This window comes from Chiloscyllium plagiosum, chromosome 42 (assembly GCF_004010195.1).
Source record: "Chiloscyllium plagiosum isolate BGI_BamShark_2017 chromosome 42, ASM401019v2, whole genome shotgun sequence".
Classification (NCBI taxonomy): Eukaryota; Metazoa; Chordata; class Chondrichthyes; order Orectolobiformes; family Hemiscylliidae; genus Chiloscyllium; species Chiloscyllium plagiosum.
Genome location: NC_057751.1, coordinates 12,385,627 through 12,408,597, shown reverse-complemented (window position 1 = coordinate 12,408,597; position 22,971 = coordinate 12,385,627). Strand labels below are relative to the sequence as shown.

Genomic DNA, 22,971 nt, shown 5'->3' with positions numbered 1-22,971 from the left:
TTGAAATACAACGTATCAAGTTTAATTTGAGACCATAGAACTGATCTAGTTCCTTGAGTGTTACAACTCACGGATTGAGAACACATTGTGAAATCAAAACATACTTAAATATTAAAGCAGAAATTGTGCTTCAGTGTACTATGACTCACTGTAATAATTAAAAGTTCACAGGAAGCCCTGCAGAACCATCACCATAAACATAAATCATGTGTGTCATGGAGAAGACACAGTTTTACCAATCATGTACAAAAGAACAGGATGATTTTCTTCAGTCAATAAATCTTTAAGATGTAAACAATTATTGTCAATTATGTTTGGAATGGTGAATAGTGTGCTCCTGCATTAAGAATTACTCTTCCACAGTGATGATTTTCACAAGACACAGAAAAGATTATCCATTGTTCTGTCCTGTTCATCCTGAGGGCACTTCGTTGTCAGAATACACAGCTGAAACTAGCAATTGCATTTGTTGATTAAAACCATAATTAGAGAGATAAAAGATACATGAAGAAACCACAGAGACAAATATAATTCACAAGTATTTAAACATCAATTTTAGAAAAAAAATTATTGTACCATCTCTAAGACTTTTACAGATTTCAAAATGGGTTGTGCCAATGCTCATGGCATCCACAGAGAGTCTTGTTGAAAAACATAAATCACAATTGTCAGGACACAGGTTTAATCCACCTCCACTAATTTAAACCAGCAACATAGAAATGATTTACCCCATAAGGTAATCTGTGAAAATTTGAGAGGCCAAGAACTACTTAAAGTCAAAATTAGCAACTTTATTTCTTAAAGTATAACAGAGAATAATTAACTAACAACTATTTACAACTCATTCCTCTAACCTATCTTTTACTTTCCCTTCTATAATACTAGTCCAATAAAACCCCCAATTAAAGATTCACCAAAAATTCAGATCTCAATATCTAGCACCAGTCAAATCTCCCCTTTGCATCCTCCTCTGTTGATTTCCTTCTTTGAAGGGATTTCTGTTTCACAGGTCATTGACTGATAAAGGTACCTTGAAGAGAGCAGTCTGTATATGCTGGTGACTTGGCAGTTCTCGCTCAACTGTCCAAGTTCTCCCGGCCTTATAACTCAAAGCATCAGATTGTGTCACTGGCTTTTAATATTGTTAACATACTAAATTCAAACATGATTGAGTTTGGTTTTTTTGGGGGTATAATTTAAATTGATTGGTCACATTCAAATTTGTTTTTGTATCTAGGCAAACACACTAATAATCTCATGAACTGAGAAAAATAATTTTCACCTACTAAGAGGAACTTTTCCAGTGCAACTGAACTTACTACAATTACACCGAAAGCTGATTAAACTTGATGCAAAGCAGATTTAAATCTGAACATTAGGAGAAGGATATGTTGCTGGTCTCTGTGGTAGGTTAAAAAAAGTATATAGTCAGAGTCAAATAAATTGTGGTGTTAGCTCCAGTATTAGCCAGGCAGCCACAATGTAGTCAGTGAGCAAATTTATTCTTTAAGGATTCATGGTCAGCAGTACTCTTGTAGTGATGGCACTGAGGTCAGCCAGGTAGACCTCACAGAATCTGAGTTCCATGATGAGGGTTGTTAACCTGGTCCAATCGTGGACCTGTGGCTGTCAGATATAAACAGGAGCGTCTACCGCACTTAGGTGGTAGTGTGGGGGTTAAATTAAAAAAAAATAAACAGGAGCATCAGAGGTTCTGTTCATTCTGAGATCTGGCTCTAAGGGTGTTGGATCAGTGTCAAGGGGTTTATACGTGTAAATTAAGAGTGACTTGGTGATGGGATACTTGCCTCTGTGGAGTCATTTCAACTCCCTTGCTGTTCTTCAGAAAGGTGCAATGGGCTCTTTTCTGGCTTCAGTTTGGTGGTTAAATGACAGCATTGCCTTCAGTGCTGCATTCTGTCAGAAACTATACTGAAGTGTCATCCTAGATTGTGTGCCTCAAATTTCTGTTGTGGCATTGGATGGTGTGAGTTCTTGTGGAGAGTTGCACAACTGAATCAAAATGGAAACAGCAAACAAGACCGTGACTTGATTTTAATGTCATAGAGTCATAGAGATGTACAGCGTGGAAACAGACCCTTCGGTCCAACCTGTCCATGCCGACCAGATATCCCAAACCAATCTAGTCCCACCTGCCAGCACCTGGCCCATATCCCTCCAAACCCTTCCTATTCATATACACATCCAAATGCCTCTGAAATGCTGCAATTGTACCAGCCTCCACCACTTCCTCTGGCAGCTCATTCCATATGCGTACCACCCTCTGTGTGAGAAAGTTGCCCCTTAGGTCTCTTTTATATCTTTCCCCTCTCACTCTAAACCTATGCCCTCTAGTTCTGAACTCTCCGAATCCAGGGAAAAGACTTTGCCTATTTACCCTATCCATGCCCCTCATAATTTTGTAAACCTCTATAAGGTCACCCCTCAGTCTCTGACACTCCAGGGAAAACAGCCCCAGCCTGTTCAGCCTCTCCCTGTAGCTCAAATCCTCCAACCCTGGCAACATCCTTTTAAATTTTTTCTGAACCCTTTCAAGTTTCACAACATCTCTCCGATAGAAAGGAGACCAGGATTGCACGTTGAAGTTCATCTTGAGTGGCTCCCTTACACAGGGCTCCGTGCTCTTCAAACTTTACCCATGGATGCACCTTGAGGACAATCAACTCGGTGAATGACACATTTTGGTCTGTCCAAAGCTTGTGCACTTCAAGTACAGAGAATTGCCCTTGATCGTGTGTGTAGATTTACACAAACCAAAGTCCAGGACGTGGTGCTAACCATTGTGCTAAAGTTTGAGGCAGCCGCTAAAGAAGCACAATAAGGAAAGGTTGCTATGTTAAATCTTTCAGCTTAAGCTATGTGTAGTGTCTCATCACTGTCAGAATTGAATACTCTGCATGTCTTCTTATTGACTTCCTGTTCTGCATCTCCATGAACTCCACACAAAACTAACCCTTCAAAATATACCCCGAATACTTTATTTTCCAACTTGAGCTTTATATGGTTAACATTAAGTTTTTACTGGCAGTAGCACTGCATTACACCCTTCTGCTTGCATCAAAAGCCCAAAGAGACAACAAATGAGTGCAGGAAAACAAAATTAAACAATTTGTAAAAACTTTTTTTTTATCCTCCAATATGATGTGGGCATTGCTGCAAAAACTAGCAGCGGCTGTCGATCCCCAACTACTCTTGAAGATGATGCTGAATCCCTCCTTGAACTGCTGCAGTCTGTGCAGGGAAGCTGGTGAATAGTCCGGTGAGGTGGTGAGTTCCAGGATTTTATTATGGCGACAATGAAACATCAGAACAGAATTCCAAGTCAGATGTTGTGTGGCTTGGAACTCGGAGGTAATGATTAGATTAGATTACTTACAGTGTGGAAACAGGCCCTTCAGCCCAACAAGTCCACACCGCCCCGCCGAAGCGCAACCCATCCATACCCCTACATTTACCCCTTACCTAACACTACGGGCAATTTAGCATGGCCAATTCACCTGACCTGCACATCTTTGGACTGTGAGAGGAAACCGGAGCACCCGGAGGAAACCCACGCAGACACGGGGAGAACGTGCAAACTCCACACAGTTAGTCGCCTGAGGCAGGAATTGAACCCGGGTGTCTGGCGCTGTGAGGCAGCAGTGCTAACCACTGTGCCACCGTGCCGCCCTATACAGGAATGATGTTCCAATAGTGGAAGAAAAGTCATGAAAAACTAAAGCATTTGAAATTGATTAGGGATATCCAGAGCTCAGTAAAAGAACCAGAAAGGAACTATCAGGCAATTTATGAAAAAGAATGACTGTACACCTAAGTTATAAACTTTAATGAGAAATCATCTCTAATCTGTTATGAGAGAAGGTGAGAACTTGAGGCTTTTCGACAGTTTAGAGGACAAATTGTCCCAATATGAAAATAATACCTTTTTTGATTTTGAACTGTTTTGAAAGGTGAGAGTTTCCACTTGCTGTCAGGAAATCAAATGCAAAGACCAACTCCTCTCTTGGAGCAACAGTGAGTTGATCACCTCAAATTGAACATCCAGGATCCAGAGAAATATCCTATCCTGGATCTTAAAATGTGCCTGCCACAGCACACTGCCTCTTGGAGTTCACCATCAGAATCCAGATAAGAGGCAGCCAGTGATCCAGAAATACTTGTTGCATCTTTTCACAAGCGCATCATTGGCATCTCTCGAGTGTGATTTCAATCTCCACACAGAGCTGCATTAAACAATTCAATTCTGCATATTACATCACAACATCTTGAAGAAGTGGATAAAACCTAGCTGATACTTCCCTGCTAATCCAGTGGGCATCACAGCCAAATTAATATTTCCTGCTTCCATCCCAGTAGCTTCCACAAAGGCTCAATACAGGATCACAGATTCCCTCAATTGTGTAGCACTGGCTTCAACGAACAAATGTTTTAACAATTGGAGCAGCAAGAACTTAATAATATTTTGTAATTTCATACCAATATGAAAAAAAATGCTGCACTGCCTAAAGTCTCAAATGATAAATTGAAAGCACCCCATCAAAGTCCTTCCATTAATGCAAATATTTAGCAGGAAAAACAAAAGGAAATTCAAGAGGGTAACACATATTCAGCAGCCAAGTACTTAGATGTTGAACTAATAAAATTAAATTAGTGTGGACTTTGTTTTCTTGGACCCGAGCAGAAAATCAATACCTTTGTCACCACTAGACCAGATGGCCAAAACTCCATTTCTACAAGGTCACTTGGGTGAGAGTGATGGTGTACCATGACAGTGCCTATCAGAAACAGTAACTCCTTACTAAAATTCTGATATTTTCTCAGGGTTCATTAAGTAAGGGTTGAAAAGCTGTCTAAAGCCACCCATTTCAACAAGATAATTGTTAACAGCCTTAACCTTGTGCCATGTTCAAAAGAAACAGTGAAATTCCCTGGAAGAATGTGGTGTCTCAGGGATCCTCTATACTTGCTACAAAGATACATTCTTAACAACAGTAAGTGATTGTCTAATTGCTGCCACAAACCATTTGCTAATGATTTAATGCAAAAACGGTACAATCATTAGACACATTTGGCCTGCAGACCTTTGCAATCATGTTTAGTTGGATCACTTTTAATGCAAAGTGACAAGATCACTGAATATTTAAACTGGCTTCAGCTTCTGCGCCTCCCCATCTTCTCTCACCCATCTCAGTCCACGTGCCAGCCAAGATCAAATTACCTAACTCATGATTGAGCTTAACTTGGAAGAGAATACAACACAAGATGGTTCAGCTCTGCTGATTAGTAGCACAACAATTTTATGCGTCCCAGAGAGATGCTGAGCCCTATCCTTAAATTGAAAATCACAAGTTAAATGCAGGTAATTCAGCTCAGTTACCAGGTTTCAATTGCAATGGGCACAATGATGTTGCAAACGTGGATGACAACAATCTTAATGGGGAAGCTATTGGCCAATCAGCAGGAAAATGGACAGGCAAGTGGAAACAGTAGGAGGTCATTCAGCCATTTAAGCATGTTGTGCCATTGCATCAGATCACGCCAACTAAATTCTAGACGCCCACCTTTGCCACATATTCCACAATATCTTTAAACAATGAAAATCAATCAATTAGTCTCAAACTGAAACTTAACAACTGATGACTATGAGTTGCCTGCTGAGAGACACAAATTTCAACCTCCCTTTGCAAGCACATATCTGATTCTTTTGGGACAAATGTATGCATACCCAAGTAGTAAAACTTTGTAATTTTGCTAGGTAGATGCCAAATGAAAGCCTTGAAAATGACAGTGATGTTGGAAAATTTATTATTTTGACCAAACAATTGCACGAAGTATTATTAAAAACAACCTTTTTTGCATGTTTCAATAAAACAACAAATATGTTGATTAATGACTGTCAGTAACTCACTTTTCACTGAGTAGTTTAAGTGAGTAGTGTTTCACATAGTAAAATTTAATCACAGTTTAGCTGTTTTAATTCTAAGCAAAGTTCACATGTTACATTTTCACAGTTCAATTTTAGAAATAATTGATTATCTTTAACAATTGTAATGTGATAACTGATTGTCTTCCTCATCCTCCAATCTTTTCACCATTTTATAATTTTGGGAAGAATAATTCACACTGCTATCCAGAACATGACATGACAACATGTCCATTAAAATGCTGAAGGTAATCACTGGGAGGAACCGGAAAGCTAGATGTCACATTGAATAGCAAATAGCTACTTTTTCATCATTACTCGCTGTTATGGTATTTAGTGACTGACTCCTTATCTTATCAGTGTCAGGTTCAGTTGCACATTTATCAATAAAAGCTCAACAATCTTGTCAGTGAAAGGCTGGAGGCTTGGGTTGCTCATGATAGTCTGAGTACTTGTCTATGCTTGGTGAAGATCACATGTTAGAGGCAAAGGTTTGGATGTGCTAATTAAAATGGACAGACTACAGGTTACCAAATAGAGCTGGCAAACTTGGGGATGCAGTGCTGTAACAGGACATGGCATACACACACACACAATCTCTTACCTGAACACTGAGACAGAGGTCATGCCAATCTGAGATAATCAATATTTCCTAAAAAACATCAAATTCACAATCATGAGCAGCTACAGTGAAATCACAATTTCATAACATCAATAATTGACAAACAGATTTGAAATACATTGTCTCTTTCTCTCTCGCTCTCTCTCTCTCTCTCTATCACTTATGTGAGTTTTGCATGATCTGGAAACTACACACGAGTCAACATCATGAATATATATCAAAAACAGCAGTGGTCTTAATAACTCAAGCCATTGCATCGATCATGTAAACACCGCTCTGAAGTCTATTTTTTTGGTATTTTAGCAAACGCTGCTTGAAGGTCAATATCAAAGAACTATACCTTAAAAGTTTACCATTACTTTACAAACTCAAATCAACTCAGTTCAACACAATTTGCTTTCAACATATCTACATTTTTAACAAGTATCCAATAACTTTTTTCCCTACATTCTTGCCCCCAAATATCTTCCTACCACTGCTGATAGACTTTTTAAAAAATTTCTTCTTTCCTGGAACGTGGGTGTTGCTGGCACAACCAACATTTGTTCTGAAAAGACATGTGCCAAGCAAATTGGTAGTCTTGGAAATTGTCACCACAACCTATGAGTGTCTATTGCATCCATCTCATCAACTGAGACCAGCTGTCAATTTAGCACTGTCTGGTTTGTTGTACTTGACACTGCAGCACTCGATCATGCAGAAGATGGTGTTTATTACTGCTCCATGTCTTCAGCTCGAAGTTTCGGAAGACTGCTGCTTCTCTCTAAGCTCTTCCATCACATCCCTCTTTGCCTGTTCAAGTTGCGTAGAGCACAACATGCAAAGATTATGTCCAGAATGTACTTTAAGGCCACCCTTTTCATCAAACATGACAGATACAAGATCAGAACCACCTCCCGACTGCTCCGTGATAACCCTGTTGTTATATCTGGGCTCCACAGTCAGGGAGTTGAATAATGGAGTCATTCCTGGAGAAGGACCTATCTCTGAAATTGGATGCTGCCTGACCTGCTGTGCTTTTCCCACGCCATACTTTTCGACTCTAAAGGAGCCATTAGCCAATGTCACAGAGGGCTGCAATTATCACCCAGTTATGAAACTTGTAAGGCACCTGGTCATTGAAATGACCTTAGAAAATTAAAGCTCTCAAGGACCCAGACATTATGGCAGTTCTTACAGTACCTGGCTCAGAACTCTAAGATGTAGTCCCAATGTCTTGCACATTGATGAAATGGAAGCCTTTTCTATTACTGAGGTCAGCTGCATTATGACATGATGTTCTCAATGAAATATACGTATACTCTATAACACTCTGCACTTGGGGGAAGCCAATTATGTTTCTCAAAGCCACACTTCAGGTTGCAGCAATAATTTTGTCACAGGGGAAAGATATGAATCCCTGGGTTTCCTAATTTTTGGATCCTTGGTATTAAACCTAATACAATACAAATCATTTTGAATTAACGTACCAGGGTTCCCTGCTCCCTTGCATAGAGTGAATTTTGTAATGGCACCACAAAGACTGAGTAACTAAATTATTCGTAAACCCTTCATAGAAGTCACCAAACCCCATAGTCCATTAGTTGGGAATCTAAACTCTAAAAATGAATATTTTTAATGTATATGAATATTAAAGACATAGCCTCCACTATTTCTAACCTTTCCTCCCTCAGATACCTATGTGGAATCCTGTCTGAATGATATAACTCTTCTGCCTGGAGTGTTGACAAGCTTTTAAATGCATTCTTGTTATCCAATAAATCATTAAATCATTACATTTCTTCAGATCAACACCCGAACAGTTCTAAGTTTTTGAAATGTCACACACTAAAAGTTATGTCTTAACTGATTCCCAATGACTGCCTGAACACTAATGAGTAATTATTATGGTAATACTTCCATCTGCCAAAAGCAATCCAGGACTTAGATTGATTACAGTCACTACTGCAACTTCATAATTAAACAGGCACACGTGACCACTTAACGTGCTACAAAATTTTCAAAGCTTGGACCTATTATTCATTTTACTATTCCAAGATTGTATAAATGAACAACTGGAAGTCCACAGGAAGATCATGCTGTGCAAATAGACACAATCACAATAGACAACAGCAACAAGTCAACTTGGTCGAAAATCTATGTTGCAGCAACCTTACTGAGTAAACAAATAATATTTGTTCAGGAAAAAGTGGATGAGTGTTATGAAGTAACTGTCAACTTGGTACAGTTTGGGAGCCTGCAGAAGTTCCCTAAATGGATTTCCGGAATGAGACAGTTCTCCAATGTGAAGAGATTGAGTGGGCCTGGTCTTCAGTTTGAAATCTTTCTGGGAGTGTATCATGCTCATCCCAATGCTGTGCATTTTTGTCAGGAGGTGTCGCATGCAATTGAGCTGTGGTACTATCCACCTTATCTGAAGTTTCAATGCTCATAAATCTGCAACCAAGCCTTGAGATTTCCAGCATGCATAACAGAAGAACTTGTGTAATTGCATCATCCTAGACCTCTCTGATAGCGGGGACACTGCTGTTTACAGAAAAGTTCTGAAGCTTTGCCAAGGTATGATGCTTGATTGAAGGACAATAAACTCCTTCTCAGCTTATTATCCCCTGAAATGTTTGCACTCTTATACTTTTTGTCTGTTCAGTGCAGTTCACCTGCAACACTGCCAGTTTGAGGTTTCTGGAACCTTTTGAAGGGTCTGGTCATTGCCAATAACTGTTGACAGCAGCTGGAACTTCAGAATATCAGGGAATATTGTTTCTCTGTCAGATTGCCATCCTTAATACAGTGAGTTCAGTATTCATCGAATTGTCAATAGCTCCGTGATTCCTGATCCCCTCTGATGGGTTCATTGGAAGTTTACAAAGTTAAAAATCACATCAGACCAGGTTATAGTCCAACAAGTTTATTTGGAAGCGCTAGTTTTCAGAGTGCTGCTCCTTCATCACAAGCTCAAAAAGCTTGTGCTTCCAAATAAACCTGTTGAACCATAAACTGGTGTTGTGTGATTTTTTTACTTTGTACATCAGTCCAACATTGGCAACTCCAAATCATGACTACCTTGGAAGTTTACCTTTTTGTTACCATCTTCAACAAAATGCAGGATATTTATCCCTTCCATTGCGCTCTGTGGAACTGCCATCTTGCTGAATGGGACAGATTTCAAACAGATGTAACATCTCAAGACTGGGCATTCATGAAGTGCTGTAGGATATTATCAGCAGCAGAATCATACTCCAACACAATCTGCAACCTCTTGGCATAGCATAAACCTCACTCCATCTTTATCAACAAAATGCGACATGAATCCTATTTAATGATGAGTGCAGGCGAGCATACTAGGAGCATCGCTGAACATACCTACAGATGAAGTGTCTACCTGGTAAAGCTACAATTCAAGACCACTTGCATATCAACTCGCTTCCTAACAGCACTGTGGGTCTACGTACAACACATGGACTGCAGGGGTTCAGAAAGGCAGCTCACAACCAACCTTCTCAAGAGCAATTTGGCATTCACCGTAAATGACAGCCAAGTCAGTGATGCCTGCATTCCAGGAATGAATAAAAAAGAGATAGTGGACACTTCATGAACTGAGGTGCTTGAATCCAAAATTGGTAGAAGATCCAGAACCACTGCTTCTACATCATAAACAACACGAGTGGTCGTTTAATCTGTGCCATCTTGTTCTGAGAGAGCAAATCTAAAGGCTAGAATGCCCTCTTGTGGCTGCTTACCATCCAGTTTTGGTGCCTTTTTCTTCCTGCCTTCTTTAGTCTCAGGTTTGACAGAAATGTAAGATCTGCACTACCTTTCTGCAATCTTTGGGGTAGAAGTTCTAGAATGAATGTTAATTCACAGCACACTGAGTCAAGTTCAATTCCTACTAAATTTGGTAAATGAAGAAAGTTCAAAGTGACACAAACATCTCCACCCAGAGTAATGGTTAGGATGACTTACATGGTTGCTATTTTCTCTCTTCTATTGTAATGATTTATGGTGTGTAAGTACCTACCCTTTAACGTTGAGGTTAATATCTCTTGCACCCAAGTCAAATGAAGGTTGGTTGCATCATTGTTGATCTCAACTGTGGCAATGCCCTGAAATAATGGATACATCTGCCCTGTATCCTACTTAAAATGAGGTTTCTTGCAATTAGCTATCATTTCTGAATATTAGACTTTGTCTTGGGCTCTGTTATCAAGGAGTCAAAAGTCCTTCAGTGAGTTTGTTACATTTCCACAGCAAAATTCAACCTGCCCCTACATGTCTAATGTTGAATCGATGGAGATTTAGAAATCTTTGCAACTTTTACAATTGTACAGTCGGTTTTGTTATAACACACATTTCTTCAATTTGGATTGGCGATAATGCAGTTGAAGAATTGAGACCATTATTTGTAGAACACAAACTTTCTTTACCTGTACTGGCTATAATGGGATGCCGGTCCCATCGGTTTAAAATGGTGATTTTCTCAGTGTGGGATTACATAGGAACGGAACTGTTGCATTACAGTAGAACAGACTGCATGACATTTTCCCTGAGATACTGTTGTGGTGTTTTAATGTTATGCTTTGTTCATGTCAAGATCTTGTCAAGCCAAGATTAATTCTGGGATCAGATTTGTCCAGTGGCACCAGTAGCTGGAACCATAACAGCAGTGCCATCCAGAATAAAAGTGAATTTACTGTAACGTGAGTCACATGGTGAATTAGAACATCTGAATAATGTGTTAACATGGAAACAGACATAAATACATTGTACTAGGTCAAGAAAATCCATTTCCTATCTTGATATTCTCATGTTTACAATCTAAACAACACTGACATTTTATGGTTACATGCCAAGGCTTTAAGCTGACACATTAAAATAAAACTGCAATTCACAGTTTAAGGACACAGAAGACCCTGTGAGACTATTTGAAGAGAGGTTCCTCCAAGTGGCAATAAAATACTTTAAATAGCACAAATAAGAACTGATTAATCATCTCATTTTCTGCATCCGGGACTTTGTTGTATACAATGAGCTGCCATGTTGACTGATATAAATGCATCAACTGCATTTCAAATCGAGTACAAGAAACAAATGGAAATACAGCAGGAATCATAAGGCAAGGTCAGAAAGCAGGTGAAAGAAAAAGGCTACAATGATATTTGGAAAGTAATCAAGAACACTAGTTGCTTATTGCTGAATGAGAAGATTATAGGTTCGCACTGCTTAGACTGAGAAACACCACTGCAGTCCCCAGGGAACACTGCACTGACAAAAATACAGCTTTTCTATTCAGATCTGAAACTGAGATCCCCATCAACCTACTCCAGTACATGCAAGAGATCCCAAGTATTATTTCAAAGAAGAGCTAGGAAGCTGTGTCTGGTGCACTGGCAAATGTTTCTTCCTCAGCCAACACTCTTAGAAAATACAGTTTCTTTCTTCTGCACTGTTTGTGGGAATTTACTGTGTACTAAATGGCTGCTGCACTTCTTAAAATACAACAATTACTCGCTTAGAAATGTGGTTCATTGGTTTTATAGAACATTGCGCATCCTTCTTTTCAGGAAGAGATGATGTTCAGGTTGCCAATTATGATTAAATCTGTGCCTGGAGGCTTCATCCCATGTGTTGCCTCAAGCTCTAGTCATCCATTGACCAACACTTCAATCCTTGCAATGCACTGCACTCTGACACCAATTGGAAAGCAACACAATTTAAGCATATGGGGTTGGGGGAAATGGAACATGGAATACAATGTCAGCAATTGTTTTGGAATCCACTTTGATAGGAGGAATGAAGGTGCAGAGCATACCTGAAATAGTGAGAAGCTGGAAGCTGTTGATGAATTTAGGTTTCCTTGTTCATGAGCCATTGAGAACTGTCATGCAGTTACAACAAGAAATTCGGAAGGCAAACTTTTATTACAAGAGGATTTCAGCACAGGAGCAAAGAAATCTTGTTTTAATTTAATCTTGTTTTATATAACACTGTAGAGACTGCACTTGGATTTCTAGTCCCATTGACTAAGGAAGGATATACTTGCTAGAGGCAGCACAGCGGAGATCCATCAAACTGATCTCAAGGAGTGTGAAACTGTCCTTTGAGGAGAGGTTGAATCAACTGGGTTTGAATTATCTGGAGTTTTGAAGAACGAGAGGCAATCTCACAGAAATGTATGACAGCTTGGAAAAGATCAATCGAGTAGAAACAGAAAAGATGTTTTTCTTGGATACAGGCTCAAGAACCAGAAGACAGAGTCTCAGATTAAAAGACAAGTTATTTATGAGTGTGCTGATGAGGGATTTCTTCACTCAGAGGATAGTGAATCTTTGAAATTCTCTATCCCAGAGTGTTGTGTAAATTCAAACATTGAGTATTGAGTATAGGAGTGGGAGGTCATGTTGTGGCTGTATAGGACATTGGTTAGGATTAGAGTGATGCTGGAAAAGCACAGCAGTTCAGGCAGCATCCGAGGAGCTGCCTGAACTGCTGTGCTTTTCCAGCACCACTCTAATCTAGACTCTGGTTTCCAGCATCTGCAGTCATTGGTCAGGCCACTGTTAGAATACTGCGTACAATCTGGTCTCCCTCCTATTGGAAGGATATTGTGAAACATTGAAAGAGTTCAGAAAAGATTTACACCAATGTTGCCAGGATTGGAGGGTTTGAGCAATAGGGAAAGGCTGAATAGGATAGGACTGTTTTCCCTGGAGTGTCGGAGGCTGAGGGTGACTTTTAAGAGGTTTATAAAATCATGAGGGGCACGGATAGGGTAAATAGATAAGGTCTTTTCCCTGGGGTGGGGGAGTCCAGATCTAGATGGCATACGTTTATGGTGAGAGGGGCAAGATTTAAAATGGCAACTTTTTCACGCAGAGGATGGTACATGTTTGGAATGAGCTGCCAGAGGAAGTGGTGGAGGCTGGTACAACTACAACATGTAAAAGGCACCTGGATAGGTATATGAATAGGAAGGGTTTAGAGGGAAATGGGCAAATGGGATTAGCTTAATTTAGGATATCTGGTCAGCACGGACGAATTGGACCGAAGGATCTGTTTCCATGCTGTACATCTCTATGACTGTAATAGATGTGTCGTTCCCAAAGACATCAAGGGATATGTGAATGCTGCAGGAAAATGGTGTTGTGCTAAGTGATTACCTAAGGTCACTAATGGTGAAGCAAATTCAGGGAGGCTGAATGGGCTACTTTAGCTCCTTTGTTTCTGTGTGACCCAACTGAATGTTGCTAGAATGTCCACCGAACATCCTTATCCTTTTATTCAACCTGCACCCCCATTTTGATTATTTTTAACATGTGGCAAATAGAAACGTTCAAAGAAAAAGACAAAAAAAACTATTTTTGTTCCTTACAACTTTCCTCCACGGTTAGACACAGCAATGTCCTGGAGCTGGGCCTTCAGTTCCTGAGACGCCACACCCATCCCACAGGGTTGTCAATACTAGATGTTGGAGACACGGAACACAGCGCTGAATTATCTGCAAAGAAGAAGAAGTAAAAAGAACCAAACTATTTACTTTATCAAGCTAGTTTTGTGATCCCATAAAAAGATTACAAAGTCTGGAATGTTACAATTTGATTATATGTTCAAGTATCAAAGATAAAAAGTCCCTGATTGCACAATGTTCAGCACCATTAGCAACTCCTCAGACAGGGAAGCAGCGCATGTTCAAATGTAAGAAGTTGCGAACAATATCTATGTTTGGGCTGACAAGTTGCAAATAATATTCATGCCACACAAATGCCAGTCAATGACCGACTCCAATAAGACACAATCTAACCATGGCCTCTTGGCATTTAGTGTTGCTACCATCACTGAATCGGCCACTGTCAACATCATTGGGGTTAGCATTGACCAGAAACTCAACGGGATGTGCCACAAGAATACAGAAACTACAAGAGCATGTCAGAAGCTAGGAATACTGTGGCAAGTAACTCACCTCCTGACGCCCAAATCTTGTCCACCGGTGACAAGGCACAAGCTAAGAGCGTGACTGAATACTCCCCATTGGCCTGGTTGACTGCAGCTCTAATAGCACTTAAGAAGCTTAACCTGCTTGACTGGAATCACATACACGAGCATCCGTACTGTCCACCACAGACACTTAGTAGCAGTGGTGCATATGATCTACAAGATGCCTCGCAGAAATTCACCAAAGATCCTAAGATAGCATCTTCCAACCACATGAGCACTTCAATCTAAAAGGATAAGGGCAGCAGACACATGGGAATGCCATTCCCTTCAAGTCACTTGCCATCCTAATTTGGAAATATAGTAATGTTTTTTCACTGCCGTTGGAATTTGCTTCCTAATGGCATTGTGGGCAATCTACAGCAAGTGGACTGCAGCGATTCAAGAAGGCAACTCAACACTACCTTCTGAAGGGCAACAAGGGACAAGCAATAAATTGTCAGCCCAGCCAATGATGCCAATATTCCACAATTGAGTTAAAAAAAGTTTAAAATGCTGTGCACCCAGTTCTACTCCTGGCATATTATGTTTTAATTTTGTTTTTAGTTGTTAATCTAACAAAATGCTGACACAGCTGGCTTGCAATTTCTCACACAAACCACCTATAACAAAAACAACATTTTTAATAACATTCCTCGCACTATATGAATAAAGCATAAGACCCAGCTCAGATGGAATTTCAAATCAGAATTTTACGGCTGAAGATAGCTGTTTTACTAAACTCTACTTTCCTTCAAATTCTTGTTTGGAATTTATTGCAATAATATCTTTCATGATTTGAAATGTTGCTGCCAGCAAATAAGTCATGTAGGATCAGACAGAAAAATGCAAGCCCTGAGAATGCTATGTTTCTTCATAATTATTTTTTATTCATTTATTTGCAGTTTCTCCTTTTGTTCTTTTTCACTGTGAATCCTTTCCGACAAGTTTTCTTAAAACACCAAGCAAAAATCAATCATAAAAATCAAACATCTTACAGCACAGTTGGAGATCATTCAGGATATTATTCTTTTGCATCAGCTCAGCTGTGTTACTCCCCTCTTTGTCCATAGCACTGCAAACCTTTTATTTTCATCTATATATCAAAGTCGATTTTGATATGATAATTCAGTTTGCTTCATTCATCAATTCATCATGTGAATTTCAGATCACAAAATCTTTGTGCAATTAAAAAAACCATCTATGTTCTCCTCTTGCCAAACATTTTGAACCTGTGACCACTGTTTTGCAATTGTGTGCCAGTGAAAACTGTTTCCCCTTGTATACACTAACGAAGCCCTCTGGAGAGTTGAAGTTTTCAATTAACTCTCCTCTTAATATTCTCTACTCTATGCGAAAAAGTAAAGCAGCATCACCAATCCTTTGCATAAGTAAAGACATTTCACCCCAAGTGTAATTCCATTAAATCTTCTCTTTAAGGATTTGACGTCATTCATGAAGTGCTTAGAACTGAGTGCAAAATTATTTCTTTTAATTTCACATCAGATCGAGACATGACTGCTCGGCCAACATTTATTGTTCATCCCATATTGCCCTTGAGAGTGTGGTGGTGAGCTGTGTTCCTTCAATGCTCCTTGGTGTGAGAATACACCAATAAAGCTGTTAGGAAGGTGGCTTCAGATTTTGACCCACCAAGAGTGAAGGAACAGCAATAATAGGTCCAAATCAGGATGGAGTATGGCTTGGAAGCTACCTTTGAGATGGTGGTTTTCCCATATATCTGCTACTTTTGCCTTTTGGTAAAGATTATAAATTTGGAAGGTACTATTAAAGGAGCCTGGATAAGTTGCTGCAGTGTATCTTGCGGATGGTACATACTGCTGCCACTGTGCATTTGTGATGGAGGGGGTGAATGTTGAAAGTGGTGAATCAGGTGCCAATCAACTTTGTCCCAGATGGTGTTGAGTTGCTTGAGTGTTTTTGAAAATGCAATCATTCAAGCAAGTGGGGTACATTTCATTATATTCCTGACTTCTGCGATATAACATTCAACCACGGTGGCACAGTGGTTAGCACTGCTGCCTCACAGCACCAGAGACCCGGGTTCAATTCCCGACTCAGGCGACTGACTGTGTGGAGTTTGCACGTTCTCCCCGTGTCTGCGTGGGTTTCCTCCGGGTGCTCCGGTTTCCTCCCACAGTCCAAAGATGTGCAGGTCAGGTGAATTGGCCATGCTAAATTGCCCTTAGTGTTAGGTAAAGGGGTAAATATAGGGGTATGGGTGGGTTGCGCTTCGGCGGGTCGGTGTGGACTTGTTGGGCCGAAGGGCCTGTTTCCACACTGTAAGTCTAATCTAATCTAATCTAAAAAAAAATCTAACTGGTGCACAGGTTTTGGGGAGACAGGATGTGAGTTACTTATCGCAGAATTCCAAGGCTCTGACCGGCTAATCAATATATTCCTCACCTGGCTCGTTCAGTTCACTTTCTGGTTAATGGTAAGCCCCCAGAATGTTGATAGTTTAAGATTCAGCAATGATAATACCATTGAAAGTCAAGGCACAATGGTCAGATTTTCTTGGAGATGGTCATCGCCAGGCACTTGTGTGGCCTGAATGTTCCTCCGTCTGAGGCTTTGCCAATAATTTGGTGGGAAAATTGACTTGATAAAACCTTGCCAGTTTCATAAAATTAACTTCATTTGAAAGATGAATATTTACATTGTGTTGTTTTATATACCACAGAAATATCTCGAAGAATTTTACATTGAATGTATTGTTCTGGAACACAGTGGCTTTCATTTTGGATTGAATGCCAATGGCAATCACAAAACTGTTGTAAGTCATGTCAATTCAGGAGCAAGTGGTTGTCAGGACACTGCAATAGCATCTAACTTTTGTGTCCTCGAACCCACATGGGCCACATAGGCAGTTGACCTCAGAGGTTACACTCTCAGCTGAATGAACAATTGTACTCTCAACATCATAGCACTCCCTCTGGCCTGTGTTTCATGGTGAGTCTTTTACAAGTGACATGAACAAGGCAGTTTATTTTCATACTGACTCACTCCTGAAGCTAATCACAGTTCCCTGCATTTAATTACTGTTGCAATATGTCTAACACTTTCTGACCATGACCCTTTGTATTCAGAATTATGTACAAAGGCCCAAGAAGCATATGGAACTGATTAATTACTTGATGGTTCTTTGTTAAATAGCAGAGAACTGCAGAATGTTAAGTGGATAACAAGTACTTCACTAGCCTCTGAAATTATTTGAGCTGTGCACGAAACTTGTAACATAATTCCAAATTCTGCTCAATATTCTGGGTTCAAATAACAAAAGATAATAGAAAGTCGACTCTCTTGTCTGCTCCAACTCAACGGAAATGTGATTGCACATAGATTATCTAAAGACACAAAATATTTTGTACAGTTTAACTGCTACTGGGTTCAACATTTTTTGTGGCGCTTTATGTTTTTATGTTCAATTGAGCGATAACACCCAGTTGTATGGAGCATGAAACATTAAATAGCTTGTGGGCTGGTTAAATGCCAAGATTGCAGGCTGGATTGTTTAAACAAATCATATCAGCCATATAGCAAGAAAAGGTTCTGCACAAGGATGTCTGAAATCTTACAGTGTTCACTCCGGCATTCCTTTTTGGACTATAGCCTGCAAACTGAATACTTGTGGAAAATGGGCATAGATTTTTTTAATAAAAGACAGAAACTTTTGCCTATTTTGTATTTTATTCCAAGTAATTTCATCTCATTTTAGGTCTGTCAGAACAATCAACTTAATTTATGTCCTTAAAATAAGGTACCCCAAAAGACAAGCCATTGACTATGTTATAGTGTGCAATGAATTGTGACTGATTATCTCTATTTATTCCCTCCCTCCTTCTACTCTCCATAATTGATGGATCAGAATGAAACAAAATCACTGTGTGAGGCAAGGCATTCCAAATGACAAAAAGTAATTTCAATGTGAGTATTAGTCTCACTCAATGGTAATGATCTTACCCCAAATCTGGACGATTAACGGCCAGAGAGAGGATGAGGGTTGGGGGTGGAATGGTGTGCAGGAAAGTACAAGTTACCCAACTTGCTAATTAGGCACATTCAGATCATTAGGAAGCTCATTAAACGCTCTCCTTCTGACTCACCAAGATTTTCATGGGGGCAGGCAGTAGTTGGGAACTCTACTGACACATTTAACTCACAATAAAAGTTAAAAAGAAACAAACAGGAAAAGATTTTAGTTTCTGTGTGTTACTGTCTGAAATCAACCTTCCTGAACAAGTTGAAACCTAATATGTAATGGGGCAGTTTCTGCAACTGAAGAGTAACTCATCCAGTTCCTACGCCACATGTTAGTTATTGCAAAATGAAAGTGATTATTAAACACAGGAAGGGAGTTCTCAGCAAAAGGAACAACTGCAAATTGAGGGAGAGTTACAATATGTGTGGTCCTAAAGCACAGTGAACTCCAGCTTTCTGAATCACCGATTTATAATTTAGATTATTTCCTTCTACAGCTCCGGGAAGTATCTCATTAAACAGACTGAGGCATTTCAGACAGCATCAAGTAAAATAGCTGTGCAATAGGTTTTCTTGTTGAAATTATTTGTTTTATATTGCTATACATGAGGAAAGAGACTTCATGAAAGTGCCAACACTCATATTGCAGGGAGAAGGCTGGAGATAGGGTTAGAAACATATTAGCCATGAGCAAGTGGTCAAGCAGACTCAGTGGGCTGAATGGCCTAATTCTGCTCTGATATCTTATGGTCTTAAGTGTCAGAGAATCATTTTGCTTCTTTCACTGTTGCTCAGTGTGAGGTGGGGAGAATTGTCATATGTGGAAATCTATCACTACGTTGGAAACGTGTGTGTTTGATCACATAGGAAATATGGGACTCCAGACATTGACCACATGTTGAGAGCTTATCCTGACAGCAGGTGTCCAAAGTTGCAGCTGTTTTTCTTCCTCCACAATTCCCTACGCCCCCCCCCAACTTCAACTCCTCTTCCCACCCATTCCACTTGCCTCACCATTTTCTCCTCACCTTCTTTCGAGACCATTCTATGAATTTTACAACTTGTCTGATGGGTCAAGTAGAATCAGGATCAATCACTCCAAGTCTTATTCTAAAAGAGCAGAGAACAGCCGAGAACTCTTGTCAATCATGGGACAGTGTGTTTCTTCTTTCAATGCTCCTTGACACTCAAGAGACCTTTCTTCACAGCACTTAAGACTATTCAGCTCTAGTTTTATAGATTTCACAATGATCTCTCTCTTTTCCAACTCTGTCAGAACTGAACTATCAGAGACTGTGGAAGAGAAATAAGTGAAGGCAATCATTCATTAAGTAGAGCTATTTTCCAGTATTGCCCTCATTGTTCTCACCTTTTCAGTTCTGCTCAGATAATGGGACAACCACAGATAGGAGAACAAGTGCTCAATCTCTTCCTGGAGCAAGCCCTTTTTGACATTTCAAGAATATCCATTGGCCTTTTCTGCCCCACTGTGAAAAACAGTTCAGCGGAGTGCTAGAGAGATTACAAACTCAACATCTCACCAAATGAAAAGATTGCATGCTGCTGCTCCAAAGCACTGCATCCACCCTGACGCAAATCAGCAGAGAGATTTTCAAAGTTGAAGTGAACTTTGTAAACTAAATGTACAAACACTCATAATAATGGACTCTGATTCCTACATCAATTGACACAAACAGTTCTTCAAACTTCATCCATTTATCTGTTTGGAATGAAAAAAAGTTAACATCATGCAAGATACAGAATTCAATTCAATGGAAGTATAAGAATTATGATGAGTATTATTAAACAACTGAGTTAGTCACATGCAGTATTGCATTACATGAAATAATTTTACTTTGATGTTTTTCTGCTGATAATAATGCTGAGCTGCAAATAGTCAACGATGTGAGAGATAACATTTGATTGACTACATCTCAATGGATCATTTTTGAAAAACTAGTGCAGCCAAAGACAATTATTTCTGCGTTGGTAAGTCATTTTTCACTTCAACTACAACTGGAGTTCTGCTGTTACTTGTGGGTGTAGTGATATCAACTTATCAAAGTATAAACTGGGGCCATCAGATTATTGTCAGTGTATTTTAGAGTCAAACATGTCAGCTGCTTGATGCAGAGCAGCACAGAGACAAGGGAGATACATTAAGCTGTTATGCTATCTGCTGAGAATCACCTGCTCATTTCAAGAGCAATACAAAGCTCAGAACACATGTTTCACAGGTAACTCAAAACCTCCCAACCGAAGAATTGAGCCTAAATAAGCATTCAGCATCAACCCCAGGAAAAAGTAGATAATCATGTTCACTGCCAAGATCAGGGCAATTATGGAACTGCAAATAATTCTTAAAGTAGTTGTACATCAGTGTTTGGAGAAGCACTTCATCAGTGCAATTATCCTCCTTGTAAAAACAAACCAATAGTGTGTGAGTTGTTGAACCGAGAGCTGGCACCAGCTAATTACAACATCCTGATTTATTTTCTCTCCTACTTTGCTCATTATTATTGGCGCCCTCAGGAGGTACCAAACAGTATATGATTACAGAGAGTGAAGAATCAGAGAATTTGAATTTTCTACTCAGTTTCTCAGTTTTGAAAGAAAAAGTAAATGTCCTCTTGGATTCAGGTTCTGCTCTTTCATTGCAACATTGGGTCCAAGCATAAAAGGGTGCACATAGAACTACCTGGAAACACTTTTGGGAAATCACTTCAACTGGAAATAACAAGATGTCATTATCTTTATAGCTCCATAAATGACAAATCTGTTGGTTTCTGGAAGATTGGAAGGTTGGATGCCATACTCCACTATCTGAATGCATTCACCTAATCCAGAACTGTCCCTTTAATTCTTTCTCTGAAAGTTTTTCACACAGCTCCATGTATACCTCCTGCAGTAAACATTACCTCAACAATAGTACCTGTTGATTTACCCAGTTGAATTTTACATTGTTATTTTTGTGTTTGATTCTTCTGGAGACATTGGTTATTTATAAGCTCATTTCAGTTTTGATTATTTAATTTTGCTGGCCGACTCATTTGTTTTCATTTTGCAGGACTTTTCATTTTTGCCAGTAGAATGCACAGTTTAATACCTTTCTAGCAGCTTCTGTATCTGTGTTTCATAAACATGACTAGAGATTTCTGTCCAAATCTTTTGGACTCATCTTTCTCGCTCAATGCCTGGACCTTGTGCACACCAACAGGCTACTTGCTCTGCACAGTAAGGACATTATCTCCTCACTGTTGTTAGTCATAGAACCATACAACATTAGCAACAGGCCCATTGGGCCCATGTCTACGCTGGCCAACAAAAACAAAATTACACTATATTCCCATTTACCTGCACTAGGTCCATAGCAAACCATGTCTTGGCGTTTTAAGTACTCGTCCAAATGCTTCTTAAATGTTCTGAGAATACTTGCCACTATCACCCTTTCAAGCAGCATTTACTTCCCTCTGGGTAAAAAAGCTTTTCCTCAGATCTCCTTCAAACAATTGGCTCCCCACATTAAACGCATGACCTCCGGCCTGAGTGAATCTCCTCTGTACCCTCTATGGTGTTGCTATGTCTTTCTGATAGTGTGGCGACCAGAAATATACATAGTATCCCATCTGTGGCCGAACCAAAATTTCACAAAGTTGGAACAAGACATCCCTTGCTACGGCCAGCTAATTAAGCATATTGTATGCCTTCTTCACCACCCTGTCTACCTATGCTGACACATATGGACTTGTTCATCAAAATGTCTTTGTTTCTCAGCACTCCCTCAGGACCAACCACTCATGATGCATATCCTTCCCTTTTTAGACACCTCAAAATGCATCAGCTCACACTTACTGGATTTAAATTCATCTGCGATTGTTCTGCCCAATTTACTAGCTGATCAATATCAGACTGCAGCCTGACCATCCCCCTTATTATCATCAATAATGCCAATTTTTATATTACTTGCAAACTTACTAATTATACCTTCTACATTCACATTCAAGTTGTTGATGCAGAGAACAAACAGCAAGGATCCCAGCACCAATTCCCATGGTACACTGTTAATCTCAGGTTTCCAATCTGAAAAACAACCCTCCATCATTCTTTGCCAACTATTTGTCAGCTAATTTTGGATCCACTTTGCCACCATGCCTTGGATCTCAAGGGCTTGTACCTTTTCGACCAGCCTTGATGTGGGACATTGTTAAAGATCTTACTGAAATTCATGTAACAACATTGCCTTCATCATACACGGCAAGTACTCATGTGACTTGGCCAACATTGTCTATCTTGTACGATGCAGGAAAGGATGTCCAGACGCATGGTACATTGCAGACGTTACAACAATGAATAAATGGACACCACGCAACTATTGCCAGACAGGGATGTTCCCTCCCAGTCAGGGAATATTTCAGCAGTCGGGGATATTTGGCCT

General features: G+C 39.8%; 1 long non-coding RNA gene across 2 annotated transcripts in view; it reads right to left on the bottom strand.

Moving 5' to 3' along the window:
• LOC122543135 overlaps positions 1-22,971 on the bottom strand; it is a 104,902-nt gene continuing 81,931 nt past the window's right edge. Inside the window, exons 5-7 of one of the 2 annotated variants that reach the window (XR_006309928.1) lie at positions 13,936-14,061; positions 6,549-6,596; positions 1-453 (exon numbers count right to left, since the gene is read on the bottom strand). This is a non-coding gene — a long non-coding RNA (uncharacterized LOC122543135). Of the gene's footprint in view, positions 454-5,882; positions 6,447-6,548; positions 6,597-13,935; positions 14,062-22,971 lie in introns of those variants that run through there. The other variant, XR_006309930.1, reaches the window with a different exon arrangement.